The sequence below is a fragment of the Zalophus californianus genome, chromosome X (genome assembly GCF_009762305.2).
Source record: "Zalophus californianus isolate mZalCal1 chromosome X, mZalCal1.pri.v2, whole genome shotgun sequence".
Taxonomy (NCBI): domain Eukaryota; kingdom Metazoa; phylum Chordata; class Mammalia; order Carnivora; family Otariidae; genus Zalophus; species Zalophus californianus.
This window is the reverse complement of record NC_045612.1, coordinates 85135627-85155390: the sequence shown is the minus strand read 5'-3', so window position 1 is coordinate 85155390 and position 19764 is coordinate 85135627. Positions and strand designations below refer to the sequence as shown.

The following is a 19764-nucleotide window of genomic DNA, read 5'->3' as shown; positions in this document are numbered from 1 at the left end:
GAGAGCATGAGGGGGAGGAAGGTCAGAGGGAGAGAAGCAGACTCCCTGCTGAGCAGGGAGCCGATGCGGGACTCGATCCAGGGACCCCAGGATCATGACCTGAGCCGAAGGCAGTCGCTTAACCAACTGAGCCACCCAGGCACCCTCCATACAATTTTTAGAATTGATTGTTCTGGCTCTGAAAACTGTTGGTGTTATTCTATTAGGGATTGCATTGAATGTGTAGATTGCTTTGGGTAGTATAGACTTTTACTTTTTAACAATATCTGTTCTTATGATCCATGAGCATGGCATGTTTTTCCATTTCTTTGTGTCTTTTTCAATTTCTTTCATAAGTGTTCTATAGTTCTCAGAGTACAGATTTTTTACCTCGTTGGTTAGGTTTAAACCTAGGTATCTTATGGTTTTTGGTGCAATTGTAAATGGGATCGATTCCTTGATTTCTCTTTGTGCTTCATTGTTGGTGTATAGAAATGCAACTGACTTCTGTGTATTGATTTCATATCCTGTGACTTTGCTGAATTCCTGTATCAGTTCTAGCATGTGTTGGTGGAGGCTTTTTTCTTTCTTCTTCTTCTTTTTTTTTTTCTTGAGGAGACTCTTAACTTAAATTCAACTAGCCAACACATAGTACATCATTAGTTTCAGATGTAGTGTTCAAGAATTCATCAGTAGCATATGACACCCAGTGCTCATCACATCACGTGCCTACATTAGAGTTTCATGTGGTCTGCGAAGACTTACAGTTTGACTTCTTCCTTGCCAATTTGGATGCCTTTCATTTCTTTTTGTTGTCTGATTGCTGAGGCTAGGACTTTCAGTACTATGTTGGACAACAGTGGTGAGAGGTGACATCCTGTCATGTTCCTGACCTTAGGGGAAATGGTCTCAGTTTGTCCCCATTGAGGATGGTATTAGCTGTGGGTCTTTTTGTATACGGTCTTTACAATATTGAGGTATGTTCTTTCTTCTTCCTTTTTTTTAAGTTTTATTTATTTGTCAGAGAGAGAGCCAGCACAAGCAGGGAAAGCGGCAGGCAGAGGGAGAAACCTGCTCTCTGCTGAGCAGGGAGCCCGATGCGGGAACTCGATCCCAGGACCCTGGGATCACGACCTGAGCCGAAGGCAGACGCTTAACTGACTGAGCCACCCAGGCGTCCCGAGGTATGTTCTTTCTATCCGTACTTTGTTGAGGGTTTTTATCAAGAAGGATGCTGTACTTTGTCAATGCTTTTCCTGCATCTGTCATGTGGTTCTTATCCTTTCTTTTATTAATGTGGGGTATCAAGTTGACTGATTTGCGGATATTGAAACCACCCCTGCAGCCCAGGATTAGTAGCCACTATTTTCTTTCTTTCTTTTTTTTTTTTAATTTTATTAGGTTATGTTAGTCACCATACAATACATCATTAGTTTTTTATGTGGTGATCCACGATCCCATTGTTTTCATATAACACCCAGTGCTCCATGCGGTACGTGCCCTCCTTAATACCCGTCACCGGGCTAACCAGTCCCCCCTCCCCCGACAAAACCCTGTTTGTTTCTCAGAGTCCATAGTCTCTCACGGTTCATCTCTCCCTCCGATTGCCCCCCCCTTCATTTTTCCCTTCCTTCTCCTAAGGTCCTACACGCTATTCCTTATGTTCCACAAATAAGTGAAACCATGTGATAATTGACTTTCTCTGCTGGAGTTATTTCACTTAGCATAATCTCCTCCAGTCCCCATCCATGTTGATGTAAAACTGGGACATTCATCCTTTCTGATGGCTGAGTAATATCCCATTGTCTATATGGGCCACATCTTCTTTAACCATTCGTCTGTTGAAGGGCATCTCGGCTCTTTCCAGATTTTGGCTATTGCGGACATTGCTGCTATGAACATTGGGGTGCATATGGCCCTTCTTTGCACTACATCTTTGTCCTTGGGTCAATACCCCAGGAGTGCAATTGCTGGGTCATAGGTAGCTCTATTTTTTATTTTTTTGAGGCACCTCCACACTGTTTTCCAAAGTGGCTCTACCAACTTGCATTCCACAACCAGTGTAAGAGGGTTCGCCTTTCTCCACAACCTCTCCAACATGTGTTGTTTCTTGCCCTGTCCTATTTTTGCCATTCAAACTGGTGTAAGGTGGTATCTCAGTGTGGTTTGATTTGAATTTCCTGATGGCTAATGATGATAAATATTTTTCTCATGTGTCTGGTAGCCATTTTGTATGTCTTCTCTTCGGAGAAGTGTCTTTTCATATCTTCTGCCCATTTTTTGACTTGATTATTTGTTTTTTGGGTGTTTGAGATGGAGAAGTTCTTTTAGATCTTGGATACCAGCCCTTTATCTGTAGTGTCATTTGCAAATTATCTCTCTCCCATCCTGTGGGTTGCCTCTTTGTTTTGTTGGACTGTTTCCTTTGCTGTGCAGAAGCTTTTATCTTGAAGTCCCAAAAGTTCATTTTTGCTTTTGATTCACTAGCTTTTGGAGATGTATCTTGAAAGAAGTTGCTGTGGCCGATATCAAAGAGGTTACTGCGTATGTTCTTCTCTAGGATTTTGATGGATTCCTGTCTCACATTGAGGTCTTTCATCCATTTTGAGTTTATCTTTGTGTATGGGGTTGGAGAGTGGTCCAGTTTCATTCTTCTGCATGTGGCTGTCCAATTTTCCCAGCACCATTTATTGAAGAGACTGTCTTTTTCCATTGCATGTTTTTTCCTGCTTTGCCGAAGATTATTTGACCATAGAGTTGAGGGTCCATATCTGGGCTCTCTATTCTGTTCCATTGGTCTATCTGTCTGTTTTTGTGCCAGTACCCTGCTGTCTTGGTGATCACTGCTTTGTAATATAGCTTGAAATCGGGCAACGTGAAGCACCCCAGCTTTGTTTTTCTTTTTCAGTATTTCCTTGGCAATTCGGGGTCTTTTATGATTCCCTACAAATTTTAGGATTGTTTGTTCCAGCACTTTGAAAAATGTCATTGGAATTTTGATCGGGATGGCATTGAAGGTATAGATTACTCTGGGTGGCATAGACATTTTAACAATGTTTATTCTTCCGATCCATGAGCATGGAATATTTTTCCATCTTTGTGTGTCTTCTTCAATTTCTTTCATGACTGTTCTGTAGTTCCTAGAGTATAGATCCTTACCTCTTTGGTTAGGTTTATTCTGATGTATCTTATGGTTTTTGGTGCTATTGTAAATGGAATCGTTTCTCTAATTTCTCTTTCTACAGTTGCGTTGTTAGTGTATAAGAAAGCCACTGATTTCTGTGCATTGATTTTGTATCCTGCCCCATTACTGAATTGCTGTATGAGTTCTAGTAATTTGGGGGTAGAGTCTTTTGGGTTTTCCACATAAAGTATCATGTCATCTGTGAAAAGAGAGAGTTCGACTTCTTCTTTGCCAATTTGAATACCTTTTATTTCTTTGTAGCCACTGTTTTCTGAATTGGTGTCAGTGCTATTATCTTATACCAAAGTATCCCTCAACCTTATTTCCCATGGCTTCCCACCAAATTGCCCCCTCTTGTGAATACAAGAGTTGTGGCGAACTAGAGATAGCAGAGGCAAAGGTTGAAGGAAAGACTGAGCACATTACCTGGAATGATGGCCTCCATCGCGTACCTTTCACTTTCCACCTCTAAAACTGTGGATACGTCTGCTGACCTCTCTGAACATCAGTTTCCTGATCTGTCAAACAGGAATAACAACACCTTGTCAACATCGGGAAGATTAGATAAGGTCCTGTACTGAAAAATTGCTTCTATAACGCATGGCAACATAGTAGATGTTCAAGTAGAACAAAATATGAATATCCCAAATTCTCTCATTCCACAACCACAAAATTCACATTACGGGAACATCTAAAAAATGGAAGAAATGAATATTAAATCATTTTTTATCATCACAGAACTGGACAAAAGCACTCCTTTGCTCTATAATAGTCCATGACTCCCCTTGCTGTCAGATGGCCAGACTTCTTAGCATGAATATAAAGTCCTCTAGGATATACTCCCTTCCTACGATTTCAGCCTTATCTGTCTTCAACCCCTACCCTTCCCAGTCATTGCGCCCTATGATCCATGAATCCTACGGAATATCCCAGTTGTCTGAAAGCGTCATACTTTCTCTCATTTACTGGGCACTTTAAAAAAATGTTCTTCCCTATACTTGAAATGATTTTCACTGTACTAGTTTCTGTTTATCTTTCCATACAGGTCAGAAGCCATCTGCTCAAGAAGACTTCTGTAAGCCTCCTGATGAGCTGGCTGGGTTAAATGTTCCATCTCTGTGCTTTCCTAGTACTCAAAGTGTTGTATTGCCATCCTAATGCTCTCAATGTTCTCTTGGAATAATCTGTTTACTCAGCTATCTCTTCCATCTGTCTGAGCTCCTTGAGGGGACCAGATTTGAAATCCACAGTGCCTGGAACACAGTAGTGCTGAATAAATGCTTATCCAGCATTTATTGCCAATGCAAGTAAGACTGTTTGATGAAGTGCAAGTTTTAGACAAAAGCTTTGCTTGTCATAAGGACACTTACCATGAGATCTAGCCTCTTAACAAATTTTAACTGTACGTTATTGGTGACTTTAGGTGCAATGTTGTATGGAAGATCTCTACAGTTTATTCACTTTACTTAACTGAAACTTTACGCCCCGTGGATTAATAACTGCCTAATAATTAATAACTGCCTAGTTTCCCCTCACCCTGAGTCCTTCCCTGTTAATTACCATTCCAATTTGATTTTATGAATTTAACTATCTTAGCTACCTCTTAGAAGCGGGATCACGCAGTACTTGTCTTTTTTTTTGGTCTGGCTTATTTCACTTAGCATACTATCCTCAGGGTTCATGCATATTGTCACATGTTGCAGAAGTTGCTTTCATTTTTAAGGCTGAAAAGTAATCACTGTACGTATACACCACGTGGCCCTACCTTCATGGCCTACCTTTTATTCTTTGCATGTGGACTTCCAGGTTTTCCAACACCATTTGTTGAGGAGACTGTCCTTTTCCCATCGAATGACCTTGGCACCCTTGCTCAAAATCAACTGACCCCACGCACAAAGGTTTACTTCTGACTATTCTATTCATTGGTCTGTGTGTCTGTCTTTATGCCAGAGCCACCCTCTTTTGATTACTGTACCTTTGCAGTAAGTTTGGATATTAGGAAGTGTGAATCCCTCCACCTTTGTTCATTCTTTCCAAACTGTTGGGGGTCCCTTGAGAGTCCATATGAACTGTAAGATGGATTTTTCTATATCTGCAAAAAAATGTCATTGGTATTCTGACAGGTACTGCATTAAATCTATAGAATGCTTTGGGTACTATTGACATCTTAACAGCATCAAGTCTTCCAATAAATGAACATTGTGTGTCTTTCCATTAATTGATGTCCTTTTAAAATTCCTTTCAGCATTTTCTTGTAGTTTTCTTTTTTTAAGATTTTAATTTTTATTTATTTGAGAGAGAGTGAGCGAGGCGAGCGACGAGAGCGAGAGAGAGCACGGGCTGGTTGGGGGGCGTGGGCGGCGGGGAGAGAGGCAGAGGGAGAAGCAAACTGCCCGCTGAGCAAGGAGCCTGACGGGTGGCTCGACACAGGACCCAGGGACCCCCGGGTCCATGACCTGAGCCGAAGGCAGACGCTTATCCGACTGAGCACCCAGGCAGGCGCCCCCCAGTTTTTTGTAGTTTTCAGCGTATAAAACTTTCACCTCGTGGGTTCAGTTTATTGGTAAGTATTTTATTCTTTCGATGCTATTGTTGTTGTCAAGTTTAGAGTTTTTGTAAATCCCAGTACTATCCTTTTAAGATGTGTGGTTTGAAAATATTTTCTCCAAGGATGTAGGTAGTCATTTCATCTTTAGCACGTTCTTTCATTTCCAAAGTTGCTTAGGTTAACACTGTTTCCCTCACAACCTTCAGTGAAGTTTTTTTTTTTTTTCCATGCATTTGAAATACGGTCAGAACTTTTTGTCACTTTCTGCATTCCGTTTCTGATATTCCTGAATTCTTTAATGATGTTCTAAATTTTGGATACATTAAATTTCACTCCTGTGTGCTCTAAGTCTCTATGGATTGTGACCAACTGCATAGTGTTATGTAAACACCAATCAAACATCACACAGTCTTTGTCTGCTCAGGTTCCTATAACAAAATACCATATACTCGGTGGCTCAAACAACAGATAATTATTTCTCACAGTTCTGGAGGCTTAGAAGGCAAAGATCAGGATACCAGAACACCAGAGTGTTCTGCATGAGTACAGTCTTTCTGGCTTGAAGATGGCCTCCTTCTAGTTGTGTCCTCACTTGACAGAGTGAGAGAGAGCTTTGGGCATTTCCTTTTCTTACAAAGACAGTACTACTCTCATCATCATGGCCATACTCACATCCAAACCTAGTTAATGGCCACGTCCAAATACCATCACATTGGAGGTTAGAATTCACATATGACTTCTGAAGGCTGGGGTCACACAGGTTCAGTCCATAACACACCTCTATAGTACTTTCAAAGCTCCCTTTACCTGTTCAAGTTCCCCTCCCACAACTCTTGCCAAGCACTGACACTTCACTATCTCTAGTTTTGCCTGTTCACAATTCCTTGTAATTGGATCACACAGAGAATACACACACACACACACACACACACACACACACACACACACGTAGCCATTTGAGACTGGCTACTTTCAGTTATCAATAGGAATTTAGGATTCATCCATGTCTGTCAGTGGCTTGAAAGATCATTCATTTCCTTTTGCCAAATAGTATTCCATCGTGTGGATGCACCAAGATCATATTTTTTTGATGTAGTGTTCAATGATTCATTATTTGTGTATAACACCCAGTGCTCATTACAACACGTACCCTCCTTAATACCCTTCACCGGACTACCCCAGCACAAGATCATTTATTCATCCATCTGTTGATGCACATCTTGGTTGCTCCCTGTTTCGCAATTATGAATAAAGGTGCTATAGACATTGGTGTGTAGGATTGTGTGCGGACTGACAATGTTGGGCTTTGCTGCCACCCTGTGATCCTGGAAAACAATGAAGGTTAAGAGATCTCCCCAGTCTGTGTTCTAGGAAAGTGCTTACTGCAAGGAGTCTTCCTTTGCATATGACTCAGGTGAGATTCACAGGCGCCCCCTTGTTTGCTGTGACAAAACCAGACACGGTCCCTCCGAACTCCCATTCCTCAGCTCATAAATGATCAGCTGAGCTACTTGTGTTTACTGAACACCTGGAGCAAAATACTTGTTAATCAGACTCTGCTTAAGGTTCTGTCCTTTCCCTGGGTTCCTGAACTTTGACCCCCCAGCAGTCGGAGCCAGCGCACAGCCCTTCTGAGAGTAGGCTGGCTTCAGGGTGAAGCATTCCTTGATTCGCTGCCTGTTCACACCACCCTTTCATTCCATTCCTCCACCCTGGGTTCTCTGTGTCCTCTCTATAAAGGAAAGAGCCTTTCGGCTAACTCTTGGGATGCTTGCTGATCTTATGGTCAGAGTATTCTCTCTGTTATAAGAGTGCCTCTCCCCATCTCTTTTCCTTACCACCATCCCTTGAAGAGTGTTCTCCTTATTAATTCTGGATTAGTTCTGGAGGCTGATTTTTATTTGACAGGAGATAAGTTTTTAAATCAGTTGGGCAAATACTTAAGGGTTTGATTATTGGCTCCTGTTACTGTAAGACTCTCTTTGACTTTGGTAAGAACCTATCAAACTGTCTTCTTAAGTTGCTGTGCGATTTAGAGCTCCAACCGTAAATGAACGACCTGCTCCTCTTGTTCTGCATGCTCACCAGCAGTTGGTTTTGTCAGTTTTCCGGGTATTAGCCGTCTGAGTAATGTGTAGTGTTCTCTCATTATACGTAATTTGCATTCCCCACATCCCAAATGATCTGATCATCTTTTCATATGCTCACTTGCCATTTGGATATTTTATTGGTGAGGTGTCTGTTCAGATCTTTTGCCCATTTGTCATTGAGTTATTTGTTTATTAGTTGAGTTATATCAGTTCTTTTTTAAAAGATTTTATTTTATTTTATTCTGTTATGTTAGTCACCATACAATCCATCATTAGTTTTTGATGTAGCGATCCACGATTCATTGTTTGTGCATAACACCCAGTGCCCCATGCGGTACGTGCCCTCCTTATTACCCATCACCTGGGCTAACCCAACCCCCACCCCCCTCCCCTCTAGAACCCTCAGTTTGTTTCTCAGAGTCCATAGTCTCTCATGGTTCATCTCTCCCCTTCCGATTTCCCCGCCTTCATTTTCCCCTTCCTTCTCCTAATGTCCTCCATGCTATTCCTTATGTTCCACAAAGAAGTGAAACCATGTGATAATTGACTTTCTCTGCTTGACTTATTTCACTTAGCATAATCTCCTCCAGTCCCATCCATGTTGATGCACAAGTTGGGTATTCATCCTTTCTGATGGCTGAGTAAATTCCATTGTCTATATGGACCACATCTTCTTTATCCGTTCATCTGTTGAAGGGCATCTCAGCTCTTTCCACAGTTTGGCTATTGTGGACATTGCTGCTCTGAACATTGGGTGCATATGGTCCTTCTTTTCACTACATCTGTGTCTTTGGGGTCAATACCCAGGAGTGCAATTGCTGGGTCATAGGGTAGCTCTATTTTTAAATTTTTGAGACACCTCCACATGTTTTCCAAAGTGGCTGTACCAACTTGCATTCCCACCAACAGTGTAAGAGGGATCCCCTTTCTCCACAGGCCTCTCTAACATTTGTTGTTTCTTGCCTTGTCAATTTTTGCCATTCTAACTGGTGGAAGGTGGTATCTTAGTGGGGTTTCGATTTGAATTTTCTCTGATGGCTAATGACGATGAACATTTTTTCATGTGTCTGGTAGCCCATTTGTATGTCTTCTTTGGAGAAGTGTCTGTTCGTGTCTTCTGCCCCATTTTTTTGACTGGATTATTTGTTTTTTGGGTGTCGAGTTTGAGAAGTTCTTTATAGATCTTGGAAATCAGCCCTTGTCTGTAGTGTCATTTGCAAATATCTTCTCCCATTCTGGGGGTTGCCTCTTTGTTTTGTTGACTGTTTCCTTTGCTGTGCAGAAGGTTTTTATCTTGATGAAGTCCAAAAGTTCATTTTTTGCTTTTGTTTCGCTAGACTTTGGAGATGTTGGATACAATTCCCTATATCAGATATGAGTTGTAGCAAATATTTTTCTTCCAGTCTCTATTTGCCTTTCATTTCTTAACAGCCTCTCTTGCAGAGTGCAAGTTTTTTATTTTTTAATAAAGTCCAACTCAGCTTTCTTTTTTTCTTTTTCATGGATGCTACTTCTGGTGTTCTGTATAAAAGCTCAGCAGCAAACACAAAGTCATGTTGATTTTCTCCTACGTTTCCTCCCAGATGCTTTATATTTTGAACTTTAAATATAGACCCTTGGTCCATTTTGAGTTAATTTGTGTAAAAGTGTCAGGTCTGGGGCTCGGTTAAACTTTCTTGTCCTAGGACTCCAATTTTTTCCAGCACCATTTATTGAAAAGACTATTCTTTCTCCATCAAATGGTGCTTGTATCTTTGTCACGTTCAACTGAGTCGTATTTGTGCAGGTCTGTTACAGGTTTGCTGTTCTGATGCACTGAACTCTGTGTCTGTTCTTTGCCAATACCACACTGTCTTAATTATTACAGCTTTATAATAAGTCTTGAAATCAGATAAATGAGCCCTGGACCTTTGTTCTCCTTTTTCAGAGTTGTGAATTCTTTTCAGAGTTTTTCAGAATTATCTATTCTAGAGCCTTTGGTTTCCAATATAAGTTTTAGATCAGTATGTCAGTATCGTCACAGAGCTTGCTGCAATTTTGATGGGTATTCGGTTGTTTCTATAGATAAGTCTGGAAGAATTGAAATTTTAACAAGTGCGAGTTTTTCCAGTCCAGTATATGAAATATCTCTCTTTTTAGCTAGATTTTCTTTGATTTCTACATCATTGTTTGTGGTTTTCCACAAACAGATCCTGTATATATTTGTTATATTTATACTAAGTACTTCATATATAGGGTTGCTATTGTAAAAGGTAGTTTTGGGGGTGGGGGGATGTTAGTTGGATACTAACCCTTTATCCAATTAAAAACTGTGCAGTAGACATGAACCCACATTTCTTCAAAGAAGACATACAGATGACCAACTGACACATGAAAAGATGCACAACATCACTCATCATCAGGGAAATGCAAATCAAAACCAAAATGAGCTATCACCTGTCAGAATGGCTAAAGCCCAAAACATAAACAACAAGTGTTGGTGAGGATGTAGAGGAAAAAGAACCCTCGTGCACTGTTGGTGGGCATGCAAACTGGGGCAGCCACTGAGGAAGGACAGTATGGAGGGTCCTCAAAAAAATTAAAAATAGAACTATCATATGATCCGGTAATTGCACTACTGGGTATTTACCCAAAGAATACAAAAACACTAGGTCGAAGGGATATATGTACCCCTATGTTTATTGCAGCAGTATTTACCATAGCTAAATTATGGAAGCAGCCCAAATGTTCACTGATAGATGAATGGATAAAGATGTGTGTGTGTGTGTGTGTGTGTGTGTGTGTGTCTGTGTGTCTGTGCATGTGTATGTGTGTTTTATATAGAACACCAGAAGTAGAATCCCTGTATACACACACACGCGCGCGTGCACACACACACACACAAATATGTATACACACACAATGCAATATTATTGAGCCCAAATGTTCAATAGACGAATGGATAAAGATGTGGTACACACACACACGCACACACACACACGAATATTATTCAGCCATATAAAAGAATGAAATCTTGCCATTTGCGACGACATGGATGGATCTAGAGAGTATAAGGCTAAGCAAAATAAGACAGAGAGAGACAAATACCATATGATTTCACTCATATGTGGAATCTAAGAAACAAAAGTGAACGGAAAACAAAAGAGACAAACCAAGAAACAGACTCTTAACTATAGAGAATAAGCAGATGGTTACCAGAAGAAGGGAGGTCAGGTGAAATAGGTGAAAGGGATTAAGAGTACACTTATTTTGATGAGCACTGAGTAATATATGGAATTGTTGAATCACTATCTTGTACACCTGAAACTAATATAACACTGTTTTTTGACTACACTGGAACTAGAAACACAAACAAACAAACAAACAAACAGTAACTGTGAGAGAAGACTCAGAAATGGACATGGTTGAAGACCTGATGCGAGTTAATCACTTTTTTAAAAAAGGTAATTTTAAAAAATATATCAAATTCTGATTGTTCAGTGTTCATATATAGATAGGTAAGCAATTGCCATGTGTATATTGTACCTTCTATTGTGGAGGCTGTACTAAACTCCCTTATTAATGCAGCAGTGTTTTGTAGATGCTTTGGTGTTCTCTACATAAATAACCGTGTCCTCTGCAAATAAAAATTGTTGTATTTCAACATTTCCAATCTGTACACCTTTTAATTCCTCTTTCCTTTCTTATGTAACAAGCTGGGATTCCATTACATGTTGAATAGGAGTGATGACAGCGGACATGTCTGGGGGGTGGGGAGCGTCTGACTGTCTTCCTTCAGCATGACGTTACCTGTAGGTTTTTCATAGATCTTTTTCATCAGTTTGGGAATGTTCCCCTCTATTCCTGGTTTACTGAGAGTTTTTAACATGAAGCCTGTTGAATTATCAATTGCTGTCTGCATCGCTAGATATGACCGTATGATTTTTGTTCTTTAGCCTGTTGATGAGGTGAACTATATCCGTTGATTTTCAAATGTTGAACTGGTCTTGTGTGCCTGAAAGATATCCCGTTTGGTCATGATATACAGTTCTTTTTATGCATTGTTGGATTCAATTTGCTGATATGTTGTTGAGGAATTTTATGACAGTGTTCATGAGAGATCATGGTGTGTAGTTTTCCTTTCTTGCAATGTCTTTGTCTGTCTTGCTATTAGGGGAAATGCAGACCTCAGAGAATGAGTTAGGAAGTGTTCCCCGGCTTCTGTTTTCTGGAAGAGATGGTGGCAAATTGGAATCATTTTTTTCTTTCTTTAAATGTTTGTTTGGAATTCACCAAGGAAAGAGTCTGGGCCCAGGGCATAAATATATAACTGTTCAGGTTATCTATTTTTCTGCGTGAGATTTGGTGGTTAATGTCTTTCAAGGAATCTGGCCATCTCCTCTAATGGATCAAATTTGCAGGCATAGGATTGCCGACGGCATTTCTTTATTATCCCTTTAGTGCCCACGGGATCAGTAGTGATGTCCATTCTTTCCACTCAGATATTGGTAAGTTGTGTCTTCTCTTTTTTTTCTTGGCCAGAAAGAGGTTTGCCTCTTTTATTGGCCTTTGCAAAGAACCAGCTTTTGGTGTCACTGATCTTTGCTACATTTTTCCTGCTTTCGATTTCATGGTTTTCTGCTCTGATTTTTATGATGGATTTCCTTCTGTTTACTTTAGGCTTAAATAGGTCTCTTTTCCTACTTTCTTAAGGTTATTGATTTTAGATCGTTCTTCTTCTCCAGTATGTGAATGTATGCTCTAAATTTCATCTCCCTCTGAAGTATTGCTGTTTCACAATAATTTTAATAAGTTTTATTTCATTTTAATTTAGTTCAAAATGTCCTTAAGTGTTTCTGGAGCCTCCTTCTTTCGTCCATGTGTCGATTAGAAATGTTTTGTTTCATTTCCAAACATAGGCAGCTTATCCATCTACTTTTCTTTTTTTCTTTTTTTAAAGATTTTATTTGTTTATCTGACAGAGAGCTAGAGAGAGAGAGCACAAGTAGGCAGAGCGGCAGGCAGAGGGAGAGGGAGAAGCAGGCTTCCGACTGAGCAGGGAGCCCGATGCGGGACTCGATCCAGGACCCTGGGATCATGACCTGAGCCGAAGGCAGATGCTTAACCGACTGAGCCACCCAGGCGCCCCTCCATCTACTTTTCTGTTGTTGATTTCTAGCTTGATTCCACCGTGGTGTGAGAACCTACTTTGTATGAGTCCTATTCCTTTATATGTGTAAAGGTGTGTTTTCTGTCCCCACATATTGTCTATCTTTGTCAGTGTTCCCCGTGAGCTTGAGAGGCTATGGATTCCGCTCTTGTTGAGTGGTGGAGTGTTCTATACAAGTCAAGTAGATTGAGTTGATGGATACTGCTGTTCAGGTTATCTGTATCTTTTCGGTATCTGCTTGTCTGCCCGCTTGATTTACCAATTAGTGACAGAGGGGTGTTGAAATCTCTCACTACCATCAGGGATTTATGTATCTCTCCTTGACCTTTTATCAGGTTTTGCCTCATATATTTTGACACCGTTTAACATTGTTAGTAGGGGCTTATACAATTAGGATTGTTAATGTCCTCTTGGAGAATCGACTCCTTAATCATTATGTGATGCCCCTCTTTATACTTGGCAATTTTCCTTGTTCCGATGTCTGCTTTATCTGAAATTAATGGAGCTCCTGCACCTTGCTTAGGCTCGGTGTTAGCATGGTAAACTTTTCCCTGTCCCTTTACTTTTAAGCTATCTGCGCCTTTGTGTTGAGCGTGAGGTTCTTGTAGGCAACTTATACTTGGTACACTTGGGTCTTCCTTGTGTCCACTCAGAAAATCTCTCTTTAGCGGGTGTACCTAGGCCATTCTCATTTAAAGTCATTATTGATATAATTGGATTGATATTTGCACCTGTTTTCCCCTCTTTTGGCTTATTGCTTATACTGCTTCTCAAACTGTTTCCAGTGGTTGCCCTAGAGTTTACAATATACACTTTTACTAAGCTGAGTCCACCTTCAAAAAACACTGTATGGGTTCACGTGTAGTGCTGCAGGTGCCTCATCACAGAGTATTCCTAATTCCTCCCTCCCGTTGCTTGGGATACTTCTGTCTTCCCTTTCATCTATCTGTGTGCTGTGATGACTCAGTACATTGTGCTATCCTGTTTTAGAGAAGAGTCATCTTTCAGATGACACAGGAATAAGAAACATGAAAGATTTTTTTTTTTTTTTACCTCCATTTTACTTCACGAGTCTCTTCCTTTCGTTAGGTAGACCCATGTTTCCAACCCATATTATTTTCCTTCTGCCTGAAGGACGTCTCTTAACATTTCCTGCGAGGCAGATTTCCTGGAGATGAATTTGCTCAACTTTTCTTTGAGAGAATTTTTACTTTTTGTTCATATTTTACTGGAAATAGATTTCTAGGTAGATGGTTTTCCTTTTCAGTCAGCACCTTAAATATTTCATTTCACTCTACTCCTTCTTTGCATGGGTCGTGATGAGAAGTCAGTTGTAATTTTTATTCACATTCCTCAATAGGTAAGATGATTTTCTCTTCTAGTTTGTTCTTTCAACATTTTCTCGTTGTTTTTAATTTTATACAGTTCGAATATAACAACTCTAGGGGTGTGTGTGTGTGTGTGTGTGTGTGTGTGTGTGTGTGTGTGTGTACTTAGTGTATATGCTGCTTGGTATTCACTGAGATTCCTGAATCTATGATTTGGTGTCTGTCACTTATTTTGGCAGTTCTTGGCCCTTATGGCTTCCAATTTTCCTTCTTCTCTGTTATCTCTACTTCTTTCCTTTTTTGGAATTTGGATTAATACGTGAAACGTTTTCCAATTTCACATGACAGGAAGTCCAGTTATGGTTTTTTTTTTTTTTTTCTTTTTCTGTTACTATTTCTTAGCATTTCTGTTTGGAAAGTTTTATTGACCTATGACTTATCTTCAAGCTCACCAATTCTTTCCTCCATGTGCTGAGTCTACTGACAAACCCTCCTTTCTGTTACTGTGTTTTAGTTTTCTAGTATTTCCTTTTAATTCTCGCTCAGAATTTCCATCTCTCTGCTTACATTACCCATCAGCTTTTGCATGTTGCCTATTCTTCCATTAGAGCCCTTAACAAATTAATCATAGTTATGTTAAATCCCCTATTTGACAATTCCAAAATGGGTGTCATATCAGAGGCTGGCTCTGATGCTTGCTTTGTCTCTTCATTCTCTTAATTTTCGTCCCGCTTTGTAATTTTTTTGTTGAAAGCCAGACATGTTTGGGTAATAGGACCTGAGGTAACTAGGCATTTAGTGTGAATATTTATATTAATCTGGCTTGGAATCTGGGCTGTGTGTTATGTTTGCTGTAGCTATAAGTGCCAGAAGCTTCCAGTTCTTCGAGTGTCCTTATTTTGGTCCCCTCTCTTGAATTTGAGCTTCCCAAATCACTCCTGTTCACAGGGAATCTGCGGTTTTGCAGTGCTTTCAGCTATAATCCACAGTTATTTCTCTGGAACCCCATTGATGTGGTAAGGTGTGGGGAGAGGGAGGTAATTCTGTAGCTTCATGGTTAAATCTCTTGTCTTTTAGTGGGGGCCGGGTCTCTGGGCTACAGCCTTCACAGGTGTATCTCTAGTGGCGTTGCCTTCTCCCATGCCCTCTCTCCTTTCCCTGGCTGCAGTATTCTCAAATTAGTTCCTGGAAGGCTTGACCCCTATTGCCTACCCCCATTCCCTCAGGTGGGACAGGAAGTCTAGAGGGGGCCTGTGTGGGAGGAATACCCTTCCTCCACCTAGGGTAAAGCTCTAGCCAATTGTTTTCCCTGGAGAGTAGGCCTCTGTCATGGGGAAGGCTCTGGGGGTTATTTTGACAATGATTACTCTTCCTCTCTCCCAGCCAGAAGAACTAAGGCACCTTTCTCAGAACTTCACCATGAAAATCCATTTCCTGGAGTGAAAGACCATGAACATGTGGCTGCCCCCTAAGACCTCAGGGGATGGAAGGGGGGGCAGGGTGGAGATGTGGTAGGGGAAGCAGATTCTCACTCTCCTGTCAGTCCAGACTCAGCTTCAAGCAATTCAACTTATTTACCATTTGAGTGCTCTTACCAGTTTATGATTACAGAGGATTCTGATGCAGGAAAGCAGATCTCAGTTTCGACGGCCTGAATTCAACACTCTCTCGAGATTTTATGTGGTGGTTTGCCCTGCCACCCCAGCACTCTGATGAGTCAAAAAAAAAAAAAAATAGGTTGCTTCAGCGTTTGCACTGTTTTCTTGTTTTAAGGAGGGATTGCTGATTTCCACCTTGTTTTATATGTTGGAGCTGAAACCAGAAGTCTCATTTGTGACCATTTTTGAAACCCAGCACAGTCATTATAAACCGATGATTTGCAAATATCACGGTAAGTACCAAGAGAAGCAGATGCAAGTTGAAAGTATTTGTCTGAGTGAGCCAGTAGGAAGTGTGTGGTGTTTGTGGTGGGAAGAGTGTGTGTGTGGAGGGGGTTGTGGAGGGGTTGGATTTAGAATCAAGTGTTTCCTACTTTCATTCAATGCTAGTATCATTTAACCTTTAAAATCTCCCCCCCACACACACACACGTGTGTGTGTGTGTGTGTGTGTGTGTGTGTGTGTGTGTGTGTTTTGAGAAAATTAGGAAATAGGTGATGCATTTTATGTAGAAATAGTCTGCAGAGATTTTATGTAGAAGAATACAAAGCAATTCTAAGCATGATTTCAAGGAGCTTGAATAAACACCCCAAATACATACAACTCCTGAAACAGTCTCTCTCGGTTGTGGATGTCAGCCGTCACTGTTTGTTAACTATTTGTTTGTGGATGTCAGCTGTCACTAATATGCATGTACTACTTACGATCGTGGCAGGTTTGCACACTAATTGGCTAGGGTAATAATGTGAAAATTGCCCTGTCCTAAGTCTTGGGGAAGCAATGAAAGAGAGGGGACTAGAATCTCATTTCACGAGTGAAGAAACTAAGGCTAAAAGAGATTAAGTAACTTGCTGAAATGTCATGCACAAGTAAGGTCTTGGACAGTGTCCCAAGTCTATCTGATATCAGCACCGATGTCCTGTGTGGAATAGTTCTCTGCCTATCCTGGAATGTACATTTTTGAAGAGTCGCAGCTTTATCAGAAAATGGTGTTATTTTTTTCAACTAGGTTTGGGAACCAAACTTACTGAGACAAGTACAAGGAGAGATGAATACCATCATCCAGTTCTTTTCAGAAATCACAGATTCCTAAGCCTTATTAAATTGATTTAGAAGTTAGAAACCAAGATAGAAATCTTCCAAGTTTATTTAATAAAGATAGCCTAAACCCTGATTCCCAGACCCGGAAAAGACGGTACGTGGACGCAAGCCCACAGGTCCACATATACGCACAATGCACAAGCCCACGTGCACACTCCCACATGTGCCCTCACGCACAGAAATATGGATCTATCTCACTTAGGAGCGTAGATTTAATGTTTTATCCATCAATTTGGAGTATGTAGTGTTTAACGATGTATAGAAAATCTACCACATCCTGGTAGTTTTTCTTGAGAGGATATTGTAATATTGAGAAATATTTTAGTATTTTAATAATCCATTTTATCAATAGGGCCAAGGAGGAGAAAAACATATCATTTGAAATGCTGGGGAAGAAACTCAAGAAATTCAGTCCATCTCTGACAAACAGTCTGTGGTCCTTCTTAGTTCTTGCCTTCAGCTGAAAAAATTGCATTAAAACCCTTTACTACTACCCATCCACCATCCCTTATCTGAAACCCTTGGGACCAGATGTTGCAGATTCATATACCATACTTTCCATAAGAGCCATAAGCAGGGTCTGGAATAGCACTGCTGAATCTAATAAGACAATATTTCCATAGAGAAACACAAATATCCATGCTGAGAAGGATAAATAAAGACTTAAAAACAGCCTCCTGTCAGTTCGGGTCACGTTTTACATATGAGACAGGAAAAATAACGCTGGTTTTCATAGCTTTTGAGATTTCAGACTTAGAGTAAGGGATTTAGATTCTGAAGTGTGTTTCTGTCAGTTCTTTTTGCATTTTTTTAAAAAAGGATTTTATTTATTTACTTGCCAGAGAGAGAGAGAAAGAGAGAGAGAGAGAAGGAACACAAGCGGGGGGGTGGGAGAGGGAGAAGCAGCCTCCCCGTGGAGCAGGGAACCCGATGTGGGACTGGATCCCAGGACCCCGGGATCATGACCTGAGCCGAAGGCAGACGCTTAACGACTGAGCCACCCAGGCACCCCACTTTGCATTTTATATGTGTTTTTCCCCGCTATTTTTGGTAGATTTTCTTTTTATTGGAGTATAACATACAAAGAGGAGAGAGCACTAGTCATAAATGACAGCAATTTGATGACATTTCACAAAGTGAACACATGCATGTAACCACCACCGAGATCAAGACATACGACATAACTGGTGTCCCAGAAGCCTAAACTGTGTCCTTCTCTAATGATTACACCTGACAGTTAACCACTCTTCTGACCTATGTCACCGTAAGGGTTTTTTTGGGCTGTTTTTAAACTCTCTACAAATAGAATTATCAATCATGTGCCTTTTTATGCCTGCCTTCTTTTGCTCAATGTTCTGATATTGAGATCTGCCCATGTTGTTGCACGCAGGGATATATTTGCCTGTTTCATGTCTGTACGGTAGTCTCTACTATGAGTATACCACACTGTGTGTATTCACTCAGCTGTTGATAGATGTTCGGATTGTTTCCAGTTCCTGACTATCACCGATAATGATGCCGTGAACGTTTTTATTCATGTGTTTTGGAGAACATGTTTGCACTTCTGTTTGATTATGTACATGGATTGTGTGGTAGCCAGAATTCCATGATGATGCCCAGTGACCCTTGTCTTGGCACAATCTCCACCCATTGGGTGTGGATGGAACCTGTGGACATGAGGAGATAGCACTCTGATGATGATGTGAAATTATATAGCAAAAAGGATTTTGCAGATGTAATTAAGGCCACAGATCAGCTGACCTTAAGCTAGGGAGATTGTTCGGGGGTGGGCCAGACCTAATCAGGGGAACACTCACAAGGGCCTAGGCCCCCTTCCGAAAGAGAGATTTGAGGCACGAGAGAGCATGTTCAGGGGCCACATGGTGAGGAACTGAAGGCAGCCTCTAGGAGAGGAGTGCTGTCCCTGGCTGACAGCCAGCGAGAGAAAGGGGCCTCAGTCCTCCAGCAGCCTGGAACTGAATTCGGCCAACAACACGGATGTGTTTGGAAGGGACTATTCCCGAAAGCCTCCAGAAAGGGGTGCAGCAAGTCCACTGCCCTCTCACCCTGTGAGACCCGGAGCAGGGAAGCCAGTCACACTGGGCACAGACTTCTGACCTGCACAACTGTGAGCTAATAAAATGGGGGTTGTTTTAGGCTGTTAGGAGTGTGGTCATTTATTCACACCAATAGGAAGCTAATACAGATTTTGGTACCTGAATGTGGGGTGCCGCCACTGCAAACAGCTAAAGATGTAGGCCTGGCTTTGGCACTGGGTAGTGGGCGAGGGCTGGAGGAATTTTGATGTGCACGCTAAAGAAAGCCCAGGTGGCCTGAGAGAAAGCCCTGATTGCCTCAGACAGACTGTTAGTAGAAATCTGAACTTTAAGGACATGCTGGTGAGGGTTCAGAAGGAAGCAAGGGACACGTTATTGGAAACTGGAGGAAGGGGATCCCTGCTACGTAGTGGCAGAAAGTTTAACAAGATTGTTGCCTGCGGTTACGTGGAAAGAAGAAAATATAAATGACAAACTTGGCTATATGGCTAAGGGAGAAGTTGGAGGTAGCAGAATTTGGATAGTATAATAGGAAAAACCTAGATTGCCTTGAGCAGAGTGTTAGTGCCGATCTGGAATTGAAAAACCAAGGATTATTCTAGGCTTTGAAACTTTATCAAAGAATTCTGGCTGTTGTTCTCCCAGCTGGATTTCCAAACTGCTTTGGGAC

General features: G+C 41.1%; 1 long non-coding RNA gene across 1 annotated transcript; it reads left to right on the top strand.

Annotated features, from left to right (window-relative positions):
* Positions 1-1106: 1106 nt before the first annotated feature.
* On the top strand, positions 1107-17700 carry LOC118356545. Its single transcript, XR_004819840.1, has 3 exons — positions 1107-1163; positions 16052-16169; positions 17390-17700. It is a non-coding gene; the product is annotated as an uncharacterized LOC118356545 (long non-coding RNA).
* Positions 17701-19764: the final 2064 nt, after the last annotated feature.